The 19,323-nt window shown below is 30.4% G+C and overlaps 25 non-coding genes across 25 annotated transcripts; all 25 read right to left on the bottom strand.

The window, feature by feature from the left end:
* Positions 1-193: 193 nt before the first annotated feature.
* On the bottom strand, positions 194-267 carry TRNAT-AGU (transfer RNA threonine (anticodon AGU)). Its single transcript has one exon. It is a non-coding gene; the product is annotated as a tRNA-Thr (tRNA).
* A 429-nt stretch (positions 268-696) lies between these two features.
* TRNAT-CGU (transfer RNA threonine (anticodon CGU)) lies at positions 697-769 on the bottom strand. The gene has a single exon. It is a non-coding gene; the product is annotated as a tRNA-Thr (tRNA).
* Positions 770-1,205: 436 nt separating this feature from the next.
* On the bottom strand, positions 1,206-1,279 carry TRNAT-AGU (transfer RNA threonine (anticodon AGU)). Its single transcript has one exon. It is a non-coding gene; the product is annotated as a tRNA-Thr (tRNA).
* Positions 1,280-2,688: 1,409 nt separating this feature from the next.
* Positions 2,689-2,762, bottom strand: TRNAT-CGU (transfer RNA threonine (anticodon CGU)). Its single transcript has one exon. It is a non-coding gene; the product is annotated as a tRNA-Thr (tRNA).
* Positions 2,763-3,199: 437 nt separating this feature from the next.
* TRNAT-AGU (transfer RNA threonine (anticodon AGU)) lies at positions 3,200-3,273 on the bottom strand. Its single transcript has one exon. It is a non-coding gene; the product is annotated as a tRNA-Thr (tRNA).
* Positions 3,274-5,227: 1,954 nt separating this feature from the next.
* On the bottom strand, positions 5,228-5,301 carry TRNAT-AGU (transfer RNA threonine (anticodon AGU)). Its single transcript has one exon. It is a non-coding gene; the product is annotated as a tRNA-Thr (tRNA).
* A 430-nt stretch (positions 5,302-5,731) lies between these two features.
* On the bottom strand, positions 5,732-5,804 carry TRNAT-CGU (transfer RNA threonine (anticodon CGU)). The gene has a single exon. It is a non-coding gene; the product is annotated as a tRNA-Thr (tRNA).
* A 437-nt stretch (positions 5,805-6,241) lies between these two features.
* TRNAT-AGU (transfer RNA threonine (anticodon AGU)) lies at positions 6,242-6,315 on the bottom strand. Its single transcript has one exon. It is a non-coding gene; the product is annotated as a tRNA-Thr (tRNA).
* A 1,443-nt stretch (positions 6,316-7,758) lies between these two features.
* TRNAT-CGU (transfer RNA threonine (anticodon CGU)) lies at positions 7,759-7,832 on the bottom strand. The gene has a single exon. It is a non-coding gene; the product is annotated as a tRNA-Thr (tRNA).
* Positions 7,833-8,269: 437 nt separating this feature from the next.
* Positions 8,270-8,343, bottom strand: TRNAT-AGU (transfer RNA threonine (anticodon AGU)). Its single transcript has one exon. It is a non-coding gene; the product is annotated as a tRNA-Thr (tRNA).
* A 939-nt stretch (positions 8,344-9,282) lies between these two features.
* TRNAT-AGU (transfer RNA threonine (anticodon AGU)) lies at positions 9,283-9,356 on the bottom strand. The gene has a single exon. It is a non-coding gene; the product is annotated as a tRNA-Thr (tRNA).
* Positions 9,357-10,800: 1,444 nt separating this feature from the next.
* Positions 10,801-10,874, bottom strand: TRNAT-CGU (transfer RNA threonine (anticodon CGU)). The gene has a single exon. It is a non-coding gene; the product is annotated as a tRNA-Thr (tRNA).
* Positions 10,875-11,311: 437 nt separating this feature from the next.
* Positions 11,312-11,385, bottom strand: TRNAT-AGU (transfer RNA threonine (anticodon AGU)). Its single transcript has one exon. It is a non-coding gene; the product is annotated as a tRNA-Thr (tRNA).
* Positions 11,386-11,815: 430 nt separating this feature from the next.
* Positions 11,816-11,888, bottom strand: TRNAT-CGU (transfer RNA threonine (anticodon CGU)). Its single transcript has one exon. It is a non-coding gene; the product is annotated as a tRNA-Thr (tRNA).
* Positions 11,889-12,325: 437 nt separating this feature from the next.
* Positions 12,326-12,399, bottom strand: TRNAT-AGU (transfer RNA threonine (anticodon AGU)). Its single transcript has one exon. It is a non-coding gene; the product is annotated as a tRNA-Thr (tRNA).
* Positions 12,400-12,829: 430 nt separating this feature from the next.
* On the bottom strand, positions 12,830-12,902 carry TRNAT-CGU (transfer RNA threonine (anticodon CGU)). Its single transcript has one exon. It is a non-coding gene; the product is annotated as a tRNA-Thr (tRNA).
* A 437-nt stretch (positions 12,903-13,339) lies between these two features.
* On the bottom strand, positions 13,340-13,413 carry TRNAT-AGU (transfer RNA threonine (anticodon AGU)). Its single transcript has one exon. It is a non-coding gene; the product is annotated as a tRNA-Thr (tRNA).
* Positions 13,414-13,843: 430 nt separating this feature from the next.
* TRNAS-CGA (transfer RNA serine (anticodon CGA)) lies at positions 13,844-13,917 on the bottom strand. The gene has a single exon. It is a non-coding gene; the product is annotated as a tRNA-Ser (tRNA).
* Positions 13,918-14,856: 939 nt separating this feature from the next.
* On the bottom strand, positions 14,857-14,930 carry TRNAT-UGU (transfer RNA threonine (anticodon UGU)). Its single transcript has one exon. It is a non-coding gene; the product is annotated as a tRNA-Thr (tRNA).
* Positions 14,931-15,367: 437 nt separating this feature from the next.
* On the bottom strand, positions 15,368-15,441 carry TRNAT-AGU (transfer RNA threonine (anticodon AGU)). Its single transcript has one exon. It is a non-coding gene; the product is annotated as a tRNA-Thr (tRNA).
* A 928-nt stretch (positions 15,442-16,369) lies between these two features.
* TRNAT-AGU (transfer RNA threonine (anticodon AGU)) lies at positions 16,370-16,443 on the bottom strand. The gene has a single exon. It is a non-coding gene; the product is annotated as a tRNA-Thr (tRNA).
* Positions 16,444-16,873: 430 nt separating this feature from the next.
* TRNAM-CAU (transfer RNA methionine (anticodon CAU)) lies at positions 16,874-16,946 on the bottom strand. The gene has a single exon. It is a non-coding gene; the product is annotated as a tRNA-Met (tRNA).
* Positions 16,947-17,383: 437 nt separating this feature from the next.
* On the bottom strand, positions 17,384-17,457 carry TRNAT-AGU (transfer RNA threonine (anticodon AGU)). The gene has a single exon. It is a non-coding gene; the product is annotated as a tRNA-Thr (tRNA).
* A 430-nt stretch (positions 17,458-17,887) lies between these two features.
* TRNAT-CGU (transfer RNA threonine (anticodon CGU)) lies at positions 17,888-17,960 on the bottom strand. Its single transcript has one exon. It is a non-coding gene; the product is annotated as a tRNA-Thr (tRNA).
* Positions 17,961-18,900: 940 nt separating this feature from the next.
* TRNAT-CGU (transfer RNA threonine (anticodon CGU)) lies at positions 18,901-18,973 on the bottom strand. Its single transcript has one exon. It is a non-coding gene; the product is annotated as a tRNA-Thr (tRNA).
* Positions 18,974-19,323: the final 350 nt, after the last annotated feature.

Genomic DNA, 19,323 nt, shown 5'->3' with positions numbered 1-19,323 from the left:
CTACGTCTTTTTCATAGATATGTCTTTTTTTATTTTGCAATAACAGTATTCACTTATAATCTTAAAAATACTTGTGTTTTTATGAGGTTTAAGATGATCTGTTCAACAGTAAGATTAATCAGACTTTTATATTTTAATTGTATCAAAATAGGACCTAATGAAAATGATTTGTTATATAACAAAGAGAAAAGCAAGGCACTGTTGAGAGTTGAACTCAGGATCTCCTGTTTACTAGACAGGCGCTTTAACCAGCTAAGCCACAGCACCCCCTTGAGTCTCAAGTTTGAAAGACTTTTCTTTATGGTGTTCAAGAGAATATTGTTTTTTCACTTTCATAATATTTTATAAGTTCACAGTCTTCCCTACTCAAACACTTTAGATGAAGACGCTTCACTTATTCAAAAACACCTCTCTAATTTGAAGTTTACCCTATTCATAGAATTTTAAAATATACCTTGCTGAAGAATGGATTAGTTGTATTCAACAACCGAGTGATCATTCAGCTCTATCTTGTTCTTTGTCATTTTCTTTTCACTATTTCAGTCAATGAATTCCTACACAAATCTTTACAATACCAAGTATTTTATTTCGTTTTATGATAACTTTTTTTAAAGTTCATAGAACCAGACGTTTATTCTTAAATTGTATTCAACACTTGTTTGATGAAAATTATTTCTAAAGCATGGTCAAACAGTTAGGTGCTGCTGAGATTTGAACTCAGGATTACCTGTGTACGAGACAGTCGCTTTAACCACTAAGCCACAGGACCAACGTCAATGAAATAAAATTCATGAATAAGGTATTGTTGATGATGAAAATTTGTTTCCTGCTATTAATTCTTCTTTATATGTACTGTAATCTTAATAACAAAAAGATACTCAATCACTAAACAAGTATTATTACGTTTTAATAAACAAGTACTCTTATAAAACCCAATTTCATTTCTTGAATACTTTACAATTTTCTTTTCATGAAGGCATTAATATTGCTCAAATAGAGGTAGTAATGTCATCTACGTCTTTTTCATAGATATGTCTTTTTTATTTTGCAATAACAGTATTCACTCTATAATCTTGGAAATACTTGAGTTTTTATGAGGTTTAAGATGATCTGTTCAACAGTAAGATTAATCAGACTTTTATATTTTAATTGTATCAACATAGGACCTAATGAAAATGATTTGTTATATAACAAAGAGAAAAGCAAGGCACTGCTGAGAGTTGAACTCAGGATCTCCTGTTTACTAGACAGGCGCTTTAACCAGCTAAGCCACAGCACCCCCTTGAGTCTTAAGTTTGAAAGACTTTTCTTTATGGTGTTCAAGAGAATATTGTTTTTTCACTTTCATAATATTTTATAAGTTCACAGTCTTCTCTACTCAAACACTTTAGATGAAGACGCTTCACTTATTCAAAAACACCTCTCTAATTTGAAGTTTACCCTATTCATAGAATTTTAAAATATACCTTGCTGAAGAATGGATTAGTTGTATTCAACAACCGTGTGATCATTCAGCTCTATCTTGTTCTTTGTCATTTTCTTTTCGCTATTTCAGTCAATGCATTCCTACAAAAATCTTCACAATACCAAGTATTTTATTTCGTTTTATGATAACTTTTTCTAAACTTCATAGAACCAGATGTTTATTCTTAAATTGTATTCAACACTTGTTTGATGAAAATTATTTCTAAAGCATGGAGAAAACAGTTAGGTGCTGCTGAGATTTGAACTCAGGATTTCCTGTTTACGCGACAGGTGAAGTAAAATTCATGAATAATTTATTGTTGATGATGAAAATTTGTTTCCTGCTTTTAATTCTTCTTTATATGTACTGTAATCTTAATCAGAAAAAGATACTTAATCACTAAACAAGTATTAATAGGTTTTAATAAACAAGTACTCTTATAAAACCCAATTTCATTTCTTGAATACTTTACAATTTTCTTTTCATGAAGGCTTTAATATTGCTCAAATAGAGGTAGTAATGTCATCTACGTCTTTTTCATAGATATGTCTTTTTTCATTTTGCAATAACAGTATTCACTCTATAATCTTGAAAATACTTGGGTTTTTATGAGGTTTAAGATGATCTGTTCAACAGTAAGATTAATCAGACTTTTATATTTTAATTGTATCAAAATAGGACCTAATGAAAATGATTTGTTATATAACAAAGTGAAAAGCAAGGCACTGCTGAGAGTTGAACTCAGGATCTCCTGTTTACTAGACAGGCGTTTAACCAGCTAAGCCACAGCACCCACATGAGTCATAAGTTTGAAAGACTTTTCTTTATGGTGTTCAAGAGAATATTGTTTTTTCACTTTCATAATGTTTTATAAGTTCACAGTCTTCTCTACTCAAACACTTTAGATGAAGACGCTTCACTTATTCAAAAACACCTCTCAAATTTGAAGTTTACCCTATTCATAGAATTTTAAAATATACCTTGCTGAAGAATGGATTAGTTGTATTCAACAACCGAGTGATCATTCAGCTCTATCTTGTTCTTTGTCATTTTCTTTTCGCTATTTCAGTCAATGCATTCCTACAAAAATCTTGACAATACCAAGTATTTTATTTCGTTTTATGATAACTTTTTCTAAAGTTCATAGAACCAGACGTTTATTCTTAAATTGTATTCAACACTTGTTTGATGAAAATTATTTTTAAAGCATGGAGAAAACAGTTAGGTGCTGCTGAGATTTGAACTCAGGATTATCCTGCTTACGAGACGGGCGCTTTAACCACTAAGCCACAGCACCAACGTCAATGAAATAAAATTCATGAATAATTTATTGTTGATGATGAAAATTTGTTTCCTGCTATTAATTCTTCTTTATATGTACTGTAATCTTAATCAGAAAAAGATACTCAATCACTAAACAAGTATTAATAGGTTTTAATAAACAAGTACTCTTATAAAACCCAATTTCATTTCTTGAATACTTTACAATTTTCTTTTCATGAAGGCATTAATATTGCTCAAATAGAGGTAGTAATGTCATCTACGTCTTTTTCATAGATATGTCTTTTTTAATTTTGCAATAACAGTATTCACTCTATAATCTTGAAAATACTTGGGTTTTTATGAGGTTTAAGATGATCTGTTCAACAGTAAGATTAATCAGACTTTTACATTTTAATTGTATCAACATAGGACCTAATGAAAATGATTTGTTATATAACAAAGAGAAAAGCAAGGCACTGCTGAGAGTTGAACTCAGGATCTCCTGTTTACTAGACAGGCGCTTTAACCAGCTAAGCCACAGCACCCCCTTGAGTCTTAAGTTTGAAAGACTTTTCTTTATGGTGTTCAAGAGAATATTGTTTTTTCACTTTCATAATATTTTATAAGTTCACAGTCTTCTCTACTCAAACACTTTAGATGAAGACGCTTCACTTATTCAAAAACACCTCTCTAATTTGAAGTTTACCCTATTCATAGAATTTTAAAATATACCTTGCTGAAGAATGGATTAGTTGTATTCAACAACCGTGTGATCATTCAGCTCTATCTTGTTCTTTGTCATTTTCTTTTCGCTATTTCAGTCAATGCATTCCTACAAAAATCTTCACAATACCAAGTATTTTATTTCGTTTTATGATAACTTTTTCTAAACTTCATAGAACCAGATGTTTATTCTTAAATTGTATTCAAAACTTGTTTGATGAAAATTATTTCTAAAGCATGGAGAAAACAGTTAGGTGCTGCTGAGATTTGAACTCAGGATTTCCTGTTTACGCGACAGGTGCTTTAATCACTAAGGCACAGCACCAACGTCAATGAAGTAAAATTCATGAATAATTTATTGTTGATGATGAAAATTTGTTTCCTGCTTTTAATTCTTCTTTATATGTACTGTAATCTTAATCAGAAAAAGATACTTAATCACTAAACAAGTATTAATAGGTTTTAATAAACAAGTACTCTTATAAAACCCAATTTCATTTCTTGAATACTTTACAATTTTCTTTTCATGAAGGCTTTAATATTGCTCAAATAGAGGTAGTAATGTCATCTACGTCTTTTTCATAGATATGTCTTTTTTCATTTTGCAATAACAGTATTCACTCTATAATCTTGAAAATACTTAGGTTTTTATGAGGTTTAAGATGATCTGTTCAACAGTAAGATTAATCAGACTTTTATATTTTAATTGTATCAAAATAGGACCTAATGAAAATGATTTGTTATATAACAAAGTGAAAAGCAAGGCACTGCTGAGAGTTGAACTCAGGATCTCCTGTTTACTAGACAGGCGTTTAACCAGCTAAGCCACAGCACCCACATGAGTCATAAGTTTGAAAGACTTTTCTTTATGGTGTTCAAGAGAATAATGTTTTTTCACTTTCATAATGTTTTATAAGTTCACAGTCTTCTCTACTCAAACACTTTAGATGAAGACGCTTCACTTATTCAAAAACACCTCTCAAATTTGAAGTTTACCCTATTCATAGAATTTTAAAATATACCTTGCTGAAGAATGGATTAGTTGTATTCAACAACCGAGTGATCATTCAGCTCTATCTTGTTCTTTGTCATTTTCCTTTCGCTATTTCAGTCAATGCATTCCTACAAAAATCTTCACAATACCAAGTATTTTATTTCGTTTTATGATAACTTTTTCTAAAGTTCATAGAACCAGACGTTTATTCTTAATTTGTATTCAACACTTGTTTGATGAAAATTATTTTTAAAGCATGGAGAAAACAGTTAGGTGCAGCTGATATTTGAACTCAGGATTATCATGTTTACGAGACGGGTGCTTTAACCACTAAGCCACAGCACCAACGTCAATGAAGTAAAATTCATGAATAATTTATTGTTGATGATGAAAATTTGTTTCCTGCTATTAATTCTTCTTTATATGTACTGTAATCTTAATCAGAAAAAGATACTCAATCACTAAACAAGTATTAATAGGTTTTAATAAACAAGTACTCTTATAAAACCCAATTTCATTTCTTGAATACTTTACAATTTTCTTTTCATGAAGGCATTAATATTGCTCAAATAGAGGTAGTAATGTCATCTACGTCTTTTTCATAGATATGTCTTTTTTAATTTTGCAATAACAGTATTCACTCTATAATCTTGAAAATACTTGGGTTTTTATGAGGTTTAAGATGATCTGTTCAACAGTAAGATTAATCAGACTTTTACATTTTAATTGTATCAACATAGGACCTAATGAAAATGATTTGTTATATAACAAAGAGAAAAGCAAGGCACTGCTGAGAGTTGAACTCAGGATCTCCTGTTTACTAGACAGGCGCTTTAACCAGCTAAGCCACAGCACCCCCTTGAGTCTTAAGTTTGAAAGACTTTTCTTTATGGTGTTCAAGAGAATATTGTTTTTTCACTTTCATAATATTTTATAAGTTCACAGTCTTCTCTACTCAAACACTTTAGATGAAGACGATTCACTTATTCAAAAACACCTCTATAATTTGAAGTTTACCCTATTCATAGAATTTTAAAATATACCTTGCTGAAGAATGGATTAGTTGTATTCAACAACCGAGTGATCATTCAGCTCTATCTTGTTCTTTGTCATTTTCTTTTCGCTATTTCAGTCAATGCATTCCTACAAAAATCTTCACAATACCAAGTATTTTATTTCGTTTTATGATAACTTTTTCTAAAGTTCATAGAACCAGACGTTTATTCTTAAATTGTATTCAACACTTGTTTGATGAAAATTATTTCTAAAGCATGGAGAAAACAGTTAGGTGCTGCTGAGATTTGAACTCAGGATTTCCTGTTTACGAGACAGGCACTTTAACCACTAAGCCACAGCACCAACGTCAATGAAGTAAAATTCATGAATAATTTATTGTTGATGATGAAAATTTGTTTCCTGCTTTTAATTCTTCTTTATATGTACTGTAATCTTAATCAGAAAAAGATACTTAATCACTAAACAAGTATTAATAGGTTTTAATAAACAAGTACTCTTATAAAACCCAATTTCATTTCTTGAATACTTTACAATTTTCTTTTCATGAAGGCATTAATATTGCTCAAATAGAGGTAGTAATGTCATCTACGTCTTTTTCATAGATATGTCTTTTTTAATTTTGCAATAACAGTATTCACTCTATAATCTTGAAAATACTTGGGTTTTTATGAGGTTTAAGATGATCTGTTCAACAGTAAGATTAATCAGACTTTTACATTTTAATTGTATCAACATAGGACCTAATGAAAATTATTTGTTATATAACAAAGAGAAAAGCAAGGCACTGCTGAGAGTTGAACTCAGGATCTCCTGTTTACTAGACAGGCGCTTTAACCAGCTAAGCCACAGCACCCCCTTGAGTCTTAAGTTTGAAAGACTTTTCTTTATGGTGTTCAAGAGAATATTGTTTTTTCACTTTCATAATATTTTATAAGTTCACAGTCTTCTCTACTCAAACACTTTAGATGAAGACGCTTCACTTATTCAAAAACACCTCTCTAATTTGAAGTTTACCCTATTCATAGAATTTTAAAATATACCTTGCTGAAGAATGGATTAGTTGTATTCAACAACCGTGTGATCATTCAGCTCTATCTTGTTCTTTGTCATTTTCTTTTCGCTATTTCAGTCAATGCATTCCTACAAAAATCTTCACAATACCAAGTATTTTATTTCGTTTTATGATAACTTTTTCTAAACTTCATAGAACCAGATGTTTATTCTTAAATTTTATTCAACACTTGTTTGATGAAAATTATTTCTAAAGCATGGAGAAAACAGTTAGGTGCTGCTGAGATTTGAACTCAGGATTTCCTGTTTACGCGACAGGTGCTTTAACCACTAAGGCACAGCACCAACGTCAATGAAGTAAAATTCATGAATAATTTATTGTTGATGATGAAAATTTGTTTCCTGCTTTTAATTCTTCTTTATATGTACTGTAATCTTAATCAGAAAAAGATACTTAATCACTAAACAAGTATTAATAGGTTTTAATAAACAAGTACTCTTATAAAACCCAATTTCATTTCTTGAATACTTTACAATTTTCTTTTCATGAAGGCTTTAATATTGCTCAAATAGAGGTAGTAATGTCATCTACGTCTTTTTCATAGATATGTCTTTTTTCATTTTGCAATAACAGTATTCACTCTATAATCTTGAAAATACTTGGGTTTTTATGAGGTTTAAGATGATCTGTTCAGCAGTAAGATTAATCAGAGTTTTATATTTTAATTGTATCAAAATAGGACCTAATGAAAATGATTTGTTATATAACAAAGTGAAAAGCAAGGCACTGCTAAGAGTTGAACTCAGGATCTCCTGTTTACTAGACAGGCGTTTAACCAGCTAAGCCACAGCACCCACATGAGTCATAAGTTTGAAAGACTTTTCTTTATGGTGTTCAAGAGAATATTGTTTTTTCACTTTCATAATGTTTTATAAGTTCACAGTCTTCTCTACTCAAACACTTTAGATGAAGACGCTTCACTTATTCAAAAACACCTCTCAAATTTGAAGTTTACCCTATTCATAGAATTTTAAAATATACCTTGCTGAAGAATGGATTACTTATATTCAACAACCGAGTGATCATTCAGCTCTATCTTGTTCTTTGTCATTTTCTTTTCACTATTTCAGTCAATGCATTCCTACAAAAATCTTGACAATACCAAGTAGTTTATTTCGTTTTATGATAACTTTTTCTAAAGTTCATAGAACCAGACGTTTATTCTTAAATTGTATTCAACACTTGTTTGATGAAAATTATTTTTAAAGCATGGAGAAAACAGTTAGGTGCTGCTGAGATTTGAACTCAGGATTATCCTGTTTACGAGACGGGCGCTTTAACCACTAAGCCACAGCACCAACGTCAATGAATTAAAATTCATTAATAATTTATTGTTGATGATGAAAATTTGTTTCCTGCTATTAATTCTTCTTTATATGTACTGTAATCTTAATCAGAAAAAGATACTCAATCACTAAACAAGTATTAATAGGTTTTAATAAACAAGTACTCTTATAAAACCCAATTTCATTTCTTGAATACTTTACAATTTTCTTTTCATGAAGGCATTAATATTGCTCAAATAGAGGTAGTAATGTCATCTACGGCTTTTTCATAGATATGTCTTTTTTAATTTTGCAATAACAGTATTCACTCTATAATCTTGAAAATACTTGGGTTTTTATGAGGTTTAAGATGATCTGTTCAACAGTAAGATTAATCAGACTTTTACATTTTAATTGTATCAACATAGGACCTAATGAAAATGATTTGTTATCTAACAAAGAGAAAAGCAAGGCACTGCTGAGAGTTGAACTCAGGATCTCCTGTTTACTAGACAGGCGCTTTAACCAGCTAAGCCACAGCACCCCCTTGAGTCTTAAGTTTGAAAGACTTTTCTTTATGGTGTTCAAGAGAATATTGTTTTTTCACTTTCATAATATTTTATAAGTTCACAGTCTTCTCTACTCAAACACTTTAGATGAAGACGCTTCACTTATTCAAAAACACCTCTCGAATTTGAAGTTTACGCTATTCATAGAATTTTAAAATATACCTTGCTGAAGAATGGATTAGTTGTATTCAACAACCGAGTGATCATTTAGCTCTATCTTGTTCTTTGTCATTTTCTTTTCGCTATTTCAGTCAATGCATTCCTACAAAAATCTTCACAATACCAAGTATTTTATTTCGTTTTATGATAACTTTTTCTAAACTTCATAGAACCAGACGTTTATTCTTAAATTGTATTCAACACTTGTTTGATGAAAATTATTTCTAAAGCATGGAGAAAACAGTTAGGTGCTGCTGAGATTTGAACTCAGGATTTCCTGTTTACGCGACAGGTGCTTTAATCACTAAGGCACAGCACCAACGTCAATGAAGTAAAATTCATGAATAATTTATTGTTGATGATGAAAATTTGTTTCCTGCTTTTAATTCTTCTTTATATGTACTGTAATCTTAATCAGAAAAAGATACTTAATCACTAAACAAGTATTAATAGGTTTTAATAAACAAGTACTCTTATAAAACCCAATTTCATTTCTTGAATACTTTACAATTTTCTTTTCATGAAGGCTTTAATATTGCTCAAATAGAGGTAGTAATGTCATCTACGTCTTTTTCATAGATATGTCTTTTTTATTTTGCAATAACAGTATTCACTCTATAATCTTGGAAATACTTGGGTTTTTATGAGGTTTAAGATGATCTGTTCAACAGTAAGATTAATCAGACTTTTATATTTTAATTGTATCAACATAGGACCTAATGAAAATGATTTGTTATATAACAAAGAGAAAAGCAAGGCACTGCTGAGAGTTGAACTCAGGATCTCCTGTTTACTAGACAGGTGCTTTAACCAGCTAAGCCACAGCACCCCCTTGAGTCTTAAGTTTGAAAGACTTTTCTTTATGGTGTTCAAGAGAATATTGTTTTTTCACTTTCATAATATTTTATAAGTTCACAGTCTTCTCTACTCAAACACTTTATATGAAGACGCTTCACTTATTCAAAAACACCTCTCTAATTTGAAGTTTACCCTATTCATAGAATTTTAAAATATACCTTGCTGAAGAATGGATTAGTTGTATTCAACAACCGTGTGATCATTCAGCTCTATCTTGTTCTTTGTCATTTTCTTTTCGCTATTTCAGTCAATGCATTCCTACAAAAATCTTCACAATACCAAGTATTTTATTTCGTTTTATGATAACTTTTTCTAAACTTCATAGAACCAGATGTTTATTCTTAAATTGTATTCAACACTTGTTTGATGAAAATTATTTCTAAAGCATGGAGAAAACAGTTAGGTGCTGCTGAGATTTGAACTCAGGATTTCCTGTTTACGCGACAGGTGCTTTAATCACTAAGGCACAGCACCAACGTCAATGAAGTAAAATTCATGAATAATTTATTGTTGATGATGAAAATTTGTTTCCTGCTTTTAATTCTTCTTTATATGTACTGTAATCTTAATCAGAAAAAGATACTTAATCACTAAACAAGTATTAATAGGTTTTAATAAACAAGTACTCTTATAAAACCCAATTTCATTTCTTGAATACTTTACAATTTTCTTTTCATGAAGGCTTTAATATTGCTCAAATAGAGGTAGTAATGTCATCTACGTCTTTTTCATAGATATGTCTTTTTTCATTTTGCAATAACAGTATTCACTCTATAATCTTGAAAATACTTGGGTTTTTATGAGGTTTAAGATGATCTGTTCAACAGTAAGATTAATCAGACTTTTATATTTTAATTGTATCAAAATAGGACCTAATGAAAATGATTTGTTATATAACAAAGTGAAAAGCAAGGCACTGCTGAGAGTTGAACTCAGGATCTCCTGTTTACTAGACAGGGGTTTAACCAGCTAAGCCACAGCACCCACATGAGTCATAAGTTTGAAAGACTTTTCTTTATGGTGTTCAAGAGAATATTGTTTTTTCACTTTCATAATGTTTTATAAGTTCACAGTCTTCTCTACTCAAACACTTTAGATGAAGACGCTTCACTTATTCAAAAACACCTCTCAAATTTGAAGTTTACCCTATTCATAGAATTTTAAAATATACCTTGCTGAAGAATGGATTAGTTGTATTCAACAACCGAGTGATCATTCAGCTCAAATCTTGTTCTTTGTCATTTTCCTTTCGCTATTTCAGTCAATGCATTCCTACAAAAATCTTCACAATACCAAGTATTTTATTTCGTTTTATGATAACTTTTTCTAAAGTTCATAGAACCAGACGTTTATTCTTAATTTGTATTCAACACTTGTTTGATGAAAATTATTTTTAAAGCGTGGAGAAAACAGTTAGGTGCAGCTGAGATTTGAACTCAGGATTATCATGTTTACGAGACGGGCGCTTTAACCACTAAGCCACAGCACCAACGTCAATGAAGTAAAATTCATGAATAATTTATTGTTGATGATGAAAATTTGTTTCCTGCTATTAATTCTTCTTTATATGTACTGTAATCTTAATCAGAAAAAGATACTCAATCACTAAACAAGTATTAATAGGTTTTAATAAACAAGTACTCTTATAAAACCCAATTTCATTTCTTGAATACTTTACAATTTTCTTTTCATGAAGGCATTAATATTGCTCAAATAGAGGTAGTAATGTCATCTACGTCTTTTTCATAGATATTTCTTTTTTAATTTTGCAATAACAGTATTCACTCTATAATCTTGAAAATACTTGGGTTTTTATGAGGTTTAAGATGATCTGTTCAACAGTAAGATTAATCAGACTTTTACATTTTCATTGTATCAACATAGGACCTAATGAAAATGATTTGTTATATAACAAAGAGAAAAGCAAGGCACTGCTGAGAGTTGAACTCAGGATCTCCTGTTTACTAGACAGGCGCTTTAACCAGCTAAGCCACAGCACCCCCTTGAGTCTTAAGTTTGAAAGACTTTTCTTTATGGTGTTCAAGAGAATATTGTTTTTTCACTTTCATAATATTTTATAAGTTCACAGTCTTCTCTACTCAAACACTTTAGATGAAGACGCTTCACTTATTCAAAAACACCTCTCGAATTTGAAGTTTACCCTATTCATAGAATTTTAAAATATACCTTGCTGAAGAATGGATTAGTTGTATTCAACAACCGAGTGATCATTCAGCTCTATCTTGTTCTTTGTCATTTTCTTTTCGCTATTTCAGTCAATGCATTCCTACAAAAATCTTCACAATACCAAGTATTTTATTTCGTTTTATGATAACTTATTCTAAAGTTCATAGAACCAGACGTTTATTCTTAAATTGTATTCAACACTTGTTTGATGAAAATTATTTCTAAAGCATGGAGAAAACAGTTAGGTGCTGCTGAGATTTGAACTCAGGATTTCCTGTTTACGAGACAGGCACTTTAACCACTAAGCCACAGCACCAACGTCAATGAAGTAAAATTCATGAATAATTTATTGTTGATGATGAAAATTTGTTTCCTGCTTTTAATTCTTCTTTATATGTACTGTAATCTTAATCAGAAAAAGATACTTAATCACTAAACAAGTATTAATAGGTTTTAATAAACAAGTACTCTTATAAAACCCAATTTCATTTCTTGAATACTTTACAATTTTCTTTTCATGAAGGCATTAATATTGCTCAAATAGAGGTAGTAATGTCATCTACGTCTTTTTCATAGATATGTCTTTTTTAATTTTGCAATAACAGTATTCACTCTATAATCTTGAAAATACTTCGGTTTTTATGAGGTTTAGGATGATCTGTTCAACAGTAAGATTAATCAGACTTTTACATTTTAATTGTATCAACATAGGACCTAATGAAAATTATTTGTTATATAACAAAGAGAAAAGCAAGGCACTGCTGAGAGTTGAACTCAGGATCTCCTGTTTACTAGACAGGCGCTTTAACCAGCTAAGCCACAGCACCCCCTTGAGTCTTAAGTTTGAAAGACTTTTCTTTATGGTGTTCAAGAGAATATTGTTTTTTCACTTTCATAATATTTTATAGGTTCACAGTCTTCTCTACTCAAACACTTTAGATGAAGACGCTTCACTTATTCAAAAACACCTCTCGAATTTGAAGTTTACCCTATTCATAGAATTTTAAAATATACCTTGCTGAAGAATGGATTAGTTGTATTCAACAACCGAGTGATCATTCAGCTCTATCTTGTTCTTTGTCATTTTCTTTTCGCTATTTCAGTCAATGCATTCCTACAAAAATCTTCACAATACCAAGTATTTTATTTCGTTTTATGATAACTTTTTCTAAAGTTCATAGAACCAGACGTTTATTCCTAAATTGTATTCAACACTTGTTTGATGAAAATTATTTCTAAAGCATGGAGAAAACAGTTAGGTGCTGTTGAGATTTGAACTCAGGATTTCCTGTTTACGAGACAGGCGCTTTAACCACTAAGCCACAGCACCAAAGCCAATGAAGTTAAATTCATGAATAATTTATTGTTGATGATGAAAATTTGTTTCCTGCTTTTAATTCTTCTTTATATGTACTGTAATCTTAATCAGAAAAGGATACTCAATCACTAAACAAGTATTAATAGGTTTTAATAAACAAGTACTCTTATAAAACCCAATTTCATTTCTTGAATACTTTACAATTTTCTTTTCATGAAGGCTTTAATATTGCTCAAATAGAGGTAGTAATGTCATCTACGTCTTTTTCATAGATATGTCTTTTTTTATTTTGCAATAACAGTATTCACTCTATAATCTTGAAAATACTCTGGTTTTTATGAGGTTTAAGATGATCTGTTCAACAGTAAGATTAATCAGACTTTTATATTTTAATTGTATCAAAATAGGACCTAATGAAAATGATTTGTTATATAACAAAATGAAAAGCAAGGCACTGCTGAGAGTTGAACTCAGGATCTCCTGTTTACTAGACAGGCGCTTTAACCAGCTAAGCCACAGCACCTCCTTGAGTCTTAAGTTTGAAAGACTTTTCTTTATGGTGTTCAAGAGAATATTGTTTTTTCACTTTCATAATGTTTTATAAGTTCAAAGTCTTCTATACTCAAACACTTTAGATGAAGACGCTTCACCTATTCAAAAACACCTCTCAAATTAGAAGTTTACCATATTCATAGAATTTTAAAATATACCTTGCTGAAGAATGGATTAGTTGTATTCAACAACCGAGTGATCATTCAGCTCTATCTTGTTCTTTGTCATTTTCTTTTCGCTATTTCAGTCAATGCATTCCTACAAAAATCTTCACAATACCAAGTATTTTATTTCGTTTTATGATAACTTTTTCTAAAGTTCACAGAACCAGACGTTTATTCTTAAATTGTATTCAACACTTGTTTGATGAAAATTATTTTTAAAGCATGGAGAAAACAGTTAGGTGCTGCTGAGATTTGAACTCAGGATTATCCTGTTTTCGAGACGGGCGCTTTAACCACTAAGCCACAGCACCAACGTCAATGAAGTAAAATTCATGAATAATTTATTGTTGATGATGAAAATGTGTTTCCTGCTATTAGTTCTTCTTTATATGTACTGTAATCTTAATCAGAAAAAGATACTCAATCACTAAACAAGTATTAATAGGCTTTAATAAACAAGTACTCTTATAAAACCCAATTTCATTTCTTGAATACTTTACAATTTTCTTTTCATGAAGGCTTTAATATTGCTCAAATAGGTAGTAATGTCATCTACGTCTTTTTCATAGATATGTCTTTTTTTATTTTGCAATAACAGTATTCACTCTATAATCTTGAAAATACTTGGGTTTTTATGAGGTTTAAGATGATCTGTTCAACAGTAAGATTAATCAGACTTTTATATTTTAATTGTATCAAAATAGGACCTAATGAAAATGATTTGTCATATAACAAAGTGAAAAGCAAGGCACTGCTGAGAGTTGAACTCAGGATCTCCTGTTTACTATACTGGCGCTTTAACCAGCTAAGCCACAGCACCCCCTTGAGTCTTAAGTTTGAAAGACTTTTCTTTATGGTGTTCAAGAGAATATTGTTTTTTCACTTTCATAATGTTTTATAAGTTCACAGTCTTCTCTACTCAAACACTTTAGACGAAGACGCTTCACTTATTCAAAAACACCTCTCAAATTTGAAGTTTACTCTATTCATAGAATTTTAAAATATACCTTGCTGAAGAATGGATTAGTTGTATTCAACAACCGAGTGATCATTCAGCTCTATCTTGTTCTTTGTCATTTTCTTTTCGCTATTTCAGTCAGTGCATTCCTACAAAAATCTTCACAATACCAAGTATTTTATTTCGTTTTATGATAACTTTTTCTAAAGTTCATAGAACCAGACGTTTATTCTTAAATTGTATTCAACACTTGTTTGATGAAAATTATTTTTAAAGCATGGAGAAAACAGTTAGGTGCTGCTGAGATTTGAACTCAGGATTATCCTGTTTACAAGACAGGCGCTTTAAGCACTAAGCCACAGCACCAACATCAATGAAGTAAAATTCATGAATAATTTATTGTTGATGATGAAAATTTGTTTCCTGCTATTAATTCTTCTTTATATGTACTGTAATCTTAATCAAAAAAAGATACTCAATCACTAAACAAGTATTAATAGGTTTCAATAAACAAGTACTCTTATAAAACCCAATTTCATTTCTTGAATACTTTACAATTTTCTTTTCATGAAGGCATTAATATTGCTCAAATAGAGGTAGTAATGTCATCTACGTCTTTTTCATAGATATGTCTTTTTTAATTTTGCAATAACAGTATTCACTCTATAATCTTGAAAATACTTGGGTTTTTATGAGGTTTAAGATGATCTGTTCAACAGTAAGATTAATCAGACTTTTATATTTTAATTGTATCAAAATAGGACCTAATGAAAATGATTTGTTATATAACAAAGAGAAAAGCAAGACACTGCTGAGAGTTGAACTCAGGATCTCCTGTTTACTAGACAGGCGCTTTAACCAGCTAAGCCACAGCACCCCCTTGAATCTTAAGTTTGAAAGACTTTTCTTTATGGTGTTAAAGAGAATATTGTTTTTTCACTTTCATAATATTTTATAAGTTCACAGTCTTCTCTACTCAAACACTTTAGATAAAGACGCTTCACTTATTCAAAAAAACCTCTCTAATTTGAAGTTTACCCTATTCATAGAATTTTAAAATATACCTTGCTGAAGAACGGATTAGTTGTATTCAACAACCGAGTGATCATTCAGCTCTATCTTGTTCTTTGTCATTTTCTTTTCGCTATTTCAGTCAATGCATTCCTACACAAATCTTCACAATACCAAGTATTTTATTTCGTTTTATGATAACTTTTTCTAAAGTTCATAGAACCAGACGTTTATTCTTAAATTGTATTCAACACTTGTTTGATGAAAATTATTTCTAAAGCATGGAGAAAACAGTTAGGTGCTACTCAGGATTTCCTGTTTACGAGACAGGCACTTTAACCACTAAGCCACAGCACCAACGTCAATGAAGTTAAATTCATGAATAATTTATTGTTGATGATGAAAATTTGTTTCCTGCTTTTAATTCTTCTTTATATGTACTGTAATCTTAATCAGAAAAAGATACTCAATCACTAAACAAGTATTAATAGGTTTTAATAAACACGTACTCTTATAAAACCCAATTTCATTTCTTGAATACTTTACAATTTTCTTTTCATGAAGGCTTTAATATTGCTCAAATAGAGGTAGTAATGTCATTTACGTCTTTTTCATAGATATGTCTTTTTTTATTTTGCAATAACAGTATTCACTCTATAATCTTGAAAATACTTGGGTTTTTATGAGGTTTAAGATGATCTGTTCAACAGTAAGATTAATCAGACTTTTATATTTTAATTGTATCAAAATAGGACCTAATGAAAATGATTTGTTATATAACAAAGTGAAAAGCAAGGCACTGCTGAGAGTTGAACTCAGGATCTCCTGTTTACTAGACTGGTGCTTTAACCAGCTAAGCCACAGCACCCCCTTGAGTCTTAAGTTTGAAAGACTTTTCTTTATGGTGTTCAAGAGAATATTGTTTTTTCACTTTCATAATGTTTTATAAGTTCACGGTCTTCTCTACTCAAACACTTTAGATGAAGACGCTTCACTTATTCAAAAAAACCTCTCTAATTTGAAGTTTACCCTATTCATAGAATTTTTAAATATACCTTGATGAAGAACGGATTAGTTGTATTCAACAACCGAGTGATCATTCAGCTCTATCTTGTTCTTTGTCATTTTCTTTTCGCTATTTCAGTCAATGCATTCCTACAAAAATCTTCACAATACCAAGTATTTTTTTTTGTTTTATGATAACTTTTTCTAAAGTTCATAGAACCAGACGTTTATTCTTAAATTGTATTCAACACTTGTTTGATGAAAATTATTTCTAAAGCATGGAGAAAACAGTTAGATGCTGCTGAGATTTGAACTCAGGATTTCCTGTTTATGAGACAGGCGCTTTAACCACTAAGCCACAGCACCAACGTCAATGAAGTTAAATTCATGAATAATTTATTGTTGATGATGAAAATTTGTTTCCTGCTTTTAATTCTTCTTTATATGTACTGTAATCTTAATCAGAAAAAGAAACTCAATCACTAAACAAGTATTAATAGGTTTTAATAAACAAGTACTCTTATAAAACCCAATTTCATTTCTTGAATACGTTACAATTTTCTTTTCATGAAGGCTTTAATATTGCTCAAATAGAGGTAGTAATGTCATCTACGTCTTTTTCATAGATATGTCTTTTTTTATTTTGCAATAACAGTATTCACTCTATAATCTTGAAAATACTTGGGTTTTTATGAGATTTAAGATGATCTGTTCAACAGTAAGATTAATCAGACTTTTATATTTTAATTGTATCAAAATAGGACCTAATGAAAATGATTTGTTATATAACAAAGTGAAAAGCAAGGCACTGCTGAGAGTTGAACTCAGGATCTCCTGTTTACTAGACAGGCGCTTTAACCAGCTAAGCCACAGCACCCCCTTGAATCTTAAGTTTGAAAGACTTTTCTTTATGGTGTTAAAGAGAATATTGTTTTTTCACTTTCATAATATTTTATAAGTTCACAGTCTTCTCTACTAAAACACTTTTGATGAAGACGCTTCACTTATTCAAAAACACCTCTCTAATTTGAAGTTTACCCTATTCATAGAATTTTAAAATATACCTTGCTGAAGAATGGATTAGTTGTATTCACCAACCGAGTGATCATTCGGCTCTATCTTGTTCTTTGTCATTTTCTTTTCGCTATTTCAGTCAATGCATTCCTACAAAAATCTTCACAATACCAAGTATTTTATTTCTTTTTATGATAACTTTTTCTAAAGTTCATAGAACCAGACGTTTATTCTTAAATTGTATTCAACACTTGTTTGATGAAAATTATTTCTAAAGCATGGAGAAAACAGTTAGGTGCTGCTGAGATTCGAACTCAGAATTTCCTGTTTACGAGACGGGCGCTTTAACCACTAAGCCACAGCACCAACGTCAATGAAATAAAATTCATGAATAATTTATTGTTGATGATGAAAATTTGTTTCCTGCTATTAATTCTTCTTTATATGTACTGTAATCTTAATCAGAAAAAGATACTCAATCACTAAACAAGTATTAATAGGTTTTAATAAACAAGTACTCTTATAAAACCCAATTTCATTTCTTGAATACTTACAATTTTCTTTTCATGAAGGCATTAATATTGCTCAAATAGAGGTAGTAATGTCATCTACGTCTTTTTCATAGATATGTCTTTTTTAATTTTGCAATACCAGTATTCACTCTATAATCTTGAAAATACTTGGGTTTTTATGAGGTTTAAGATGATCTGTTCAACAGTAAGATTAATCAGACTTTTATATTTTAATTGTATCAAAATAGGACCTAATGAAAATGATTTGTTATATAACAAAGAGAAAAGCAAGGCACTGCTGAGAGTTGAACTCTGGATCTCCTGTTTACTAGACAGGCGCTTTAACCAGCTAAGCCACAGCACCCCCTTGAATCTTAAGTTTGAAAGACTTTTCTTTATGGTGTTAAAGAGAATATTGTTTTTTCACTTTCATAATATTTTATAAGTTCACAGTCTTCTCTACTCAAACACTTTAGATGAAGACGCTTCACTAATTCAAAAACACCTCTCAAATTTGAAGTTTACCCTATTCATAGAATTTTAAAATACACCTTGCTGAAGAATGGATTAGTTGTATTCAAGAACCGAGTGATCATTCAGCTCTATCTTGTTCTTTGTCATTTTCTTTTCGCTATTTCAGTCAATGCATTCCTACAAAAATCTTCACAATACCAATTATTTTATTTCGTTTTATGATAACTTTTTCTAAAGTTCATAGAACCAGACGTTTATTCTTAAATTGTATTCAACACTTGTTTGATGAAAATTATTTCTAAAGCATGGAGAATACAGTTAGGTGCTGCTGAGATTTGAACTCAGGATTTCCTGTTTACGAGACAGGCGCTTTAACCACTAAGCCACAGCACCAACGTCAATGAAGTAAAATTCATAAATAATTTATTGTTGATGATGAAAATTTGTTTCCTGCTATTAATTCTTCTTTATATGTACTGTAATCTTAATCAGAAAAAGATACTCAATCACTAAACAAGTATTAATAGGTTTTAATAAACAAGTACTCTTATAAAACCCAATTTCATTTCTTGAATACTTTACAATTTTCTTTTCATGAAGGCATTAATAATGCTCAAATAGAGGTAGTAATGTCATCTACGTCATTTTCATAGATATGTCTTTTTTTATTTTGCAATCACAGTATTCAATCTATAATCTTGAAAATACTTGGGTTTTTATGAGGTTTAAGATGATCTGTTCAA

Source organism: Lissotriton helveticus, chromosome 4_1 (genome assembly GCF_964261635.1).
Source record: "Lissotriton helveticus chromosome 4_1, aLisHel1.1, whole genome shotgun sequence".
Classification (NCBI taxonomy): domain Eukaryota; kingdom Metazoa; phylum Chordata; class Amphibia; order Caudata; family Salamandridae; genus Lissotriton; species Lissotriton helveticus.
This window is presented reverse-complemented; position numbering and strand designations above follow the sequence as displayed.